This window comes from Accipiter gentilis, chromosome 35 (genome assembly GCF_929443795.1).
Source record: "Accipiter gentilis chromosome 35, bAccGen1.1, whole genome shotgun sequence".
NCBI lineage: Eukaryota > Metazoa > Chordata > Aves > Accipitriformes > Accipitridae > Astur > Astur gentilis.
Window position 1 is genome coordinate 5,248,164 of NC_064914.1, and position 2,444 is coordinate 5,250,607.

At 77.3% G+C, this 2,444-nt stretch overlaps 1 non-coding gene across 1 annotated transcript; it reads right to left on the bottom strand.

Annotated features, from left to right (window-relative positions):
* Positions 1-403: 403 nt before the first annotated feature.
* LOC126034780 (5.8S ribosomal RNA) lies at positions 404-556 on the bottom strand. The gene has a single exon (XR_007504737.1). It is a non-coding gene; the product is annotated as a 5.8S ribosomal RNA (ribosomal RNA).
* Positions 557-2,444: the final 1,888 nt, after the last annotated feature.

Sequence of the window (2,444 nt, forward strand, 5' to 3'; positions counted from 1 at the left end):
CACGCACACGCGCGCGCGGCAGCACGGCACGGTACCACCGCGGTACCCACCCGCAGACAGCCGCCCGCGCGGGAGGCCGGGGGCGAGGCCCGCGCCTCCCCCCTTCTCTCTCCCCACCGCCGCGCCAGGCCCGACCGGCTCGACGAACCCTGGCGGTCCCGGGGGGACGAGCTCCACCCAGCGGGTGCTCCGGGAGCGGGGAGCTTCGGAGCGCTCCCCGAGTCTCGATTTAGGGGGACGAAGGCCCTCGGCAGCCCGCCGCCGCCGGGCTGCGGGGAACGACTCCCCGGGCCCGGGGCCGCGCGCGTGCGCGGGCCTGCGAGGCACCCCAGCCGCGCCGCTGCGACCGCCGCCCCGCCGCGAGGCGAGGGGCGGCGGCACAGGCGGGCGATTGATCGTCAAGCGACGCTCAGACAGGCGTAGCCCCGGGAGGAACCCGGGGCCGCAAGTGCGTTCGAAGTGTCGATGATCAATGTGTCCTGCAATTCACATTAATTCTCGCAGCTAGCTGCGTTCTTCATCGACGCACGAGCCGAGTGATCCACCGCTAAGAGTTGTCTGGCTTTCGGCACCGCCCCGCACGCGCGAGGGGGCCAGGACAGCTCACCACAGGCAAGCGGCCCTTACGGAGGATGGCCCACCGCCCGACCGACCGCCCCCCTCCGCACGCGCGGAGGGGGCACGGCGCAGCACGACGGAGAAAGCCTGGCCTCTGCTGACCGTACAAGCACACACAGAGAGAGAGGGTGGGGGGGAAAGGCACGGGGAAAAAACTCCGAACGGCAAGGCTGGGGAGCCCGCGCTCCCGACCGACCCCGGAAATGCCTTGACCGTGTCGGAGCCGGCCCAGGCGCACGGGCTCGGCCCGGCCTCTGCGCAGAGGCAGCAATGCGCCCGACCGCGCGCGCCCTGCCCGCCACGCTCCGGACGACACGGCTGCTGCTGCTGGGCAGCAGCGGGGAGCCCCACCGGCCCCGCGCGCCCCTCCGTGCCGGCTGCGCCGCGCTACGACAGGCAGCTCCCCCGCGCTACGACAGGCAGCTCCCCCCGGGCACGTCCCGACGGCGACTCGGCGGCCACGCCGCCGGCTCCGAGAGGCGGCAACCGCCAAGAGCCGGCGACGCACCGCCCGCGGCCTGCCGGACAGCACCCGCTGCCGCACCGGAGCGGCTGCCCTCCCGGAACCACCGCCACCGCTTCTCGCCTCGGCCCCCTTCCACGGGCACGCCCCAGGTGGAAGGCGGACGGCGCTAAGTCGGGGACAGCGCCCGCTCCCCCCGTTTCCACGCGGAGACCGCGCGTGGGGTGCCCCCGCCCGCCCCCGCCCACCTGCCCGGCGCGGCCGGGAAGCGCGACGGGGAAGCGGCGGGCAGGGCCCGGGGCGGGACAGCCGCGGCCGGCAGCGGGAGCCCTCCGGCCGACCGACAGGCCGAGCGGCGCCGCCGCCGCTCGGCCGGGGTGACGCCCTTGGCAGCAGCCAGTGGCGGAGACCGCCGAGCGCTCGCCAGGGCGAGGGGTGGGGGGGGAACAGAGCGCAGCGCGGCGCAGCGCGGCGACGGAGGCGCGGCGACCCGGCAGCCGCCCAGCGAGCCCCCACCGCGGGGACCCGCCACCCCGGGCAGTGAGCCCGCGCTCACGCCGGGGTCGCCCGTTTCGAGGCAGGCAGGCCGGCTACGGCCGACCGCACCGCGGCCTCCACCGAGACCGGACCGCGGAGAGGAGGGGGCAGCGGGACCCCTCCCCGGCACGGCTGCCCGCGGGACGAGCACGGGCGGCAGGCCAACCGAGGGCCTCGGTGGGAGGAACTCCCGGCCCCTTTAAGGCACCGCCGCCCGGCCGCCCCCCGGGTCGCATCGAGCCGCCCGCGTCTTTAAACCTCCGCCCGGCTCCACGGCCTTCGACCCCCGGGCTTGCCGAGGGAGGGCCGCGGAGGCGCGGACGCTAGGTACCTGGCCCTGGGGTGAGGGAAACGACCTGAAGGCCCCGCGGGGGTGCCTCCCCCGCTGCCGCCCTCGGGGGAGCGTCCGCCCGCGGGGGCGCGCCCGACATCCACCGCCACCACCACGTCCTCCAGTTCCCGGGGCCCGGGGTTTCCCTCAGTAGCCCGGCGCTGCGCCCGGGAGGAGAACCGTGGCTCGGGCCGCCCGCTGGCGCGGGACGCAGCCCGGCGGGGGCCTCGCCCACCAGGAGAGGCGGCGGCAGAGCCAGCCCCCCCGCCCCGGCTCCCTCGTGGGGGAGAGGTGCGGGGAGAGCGGGGAACAGCCGCCGCCCCACCCGGCGCCGCGTACCCGCCCGGAACGCCCGGAGGCCTTTCGCCTGCGCGGCCGGCCGGACTGCTCCGCAAGCAGCCCGACACGGTGCGGGCAGGGTCGCGGGAGACGCCTCCCGCGACCCCGGAGGACCCCTCTCTCCTCTCGCGCCGCTCGCGCCCTGCTGCACCCGTC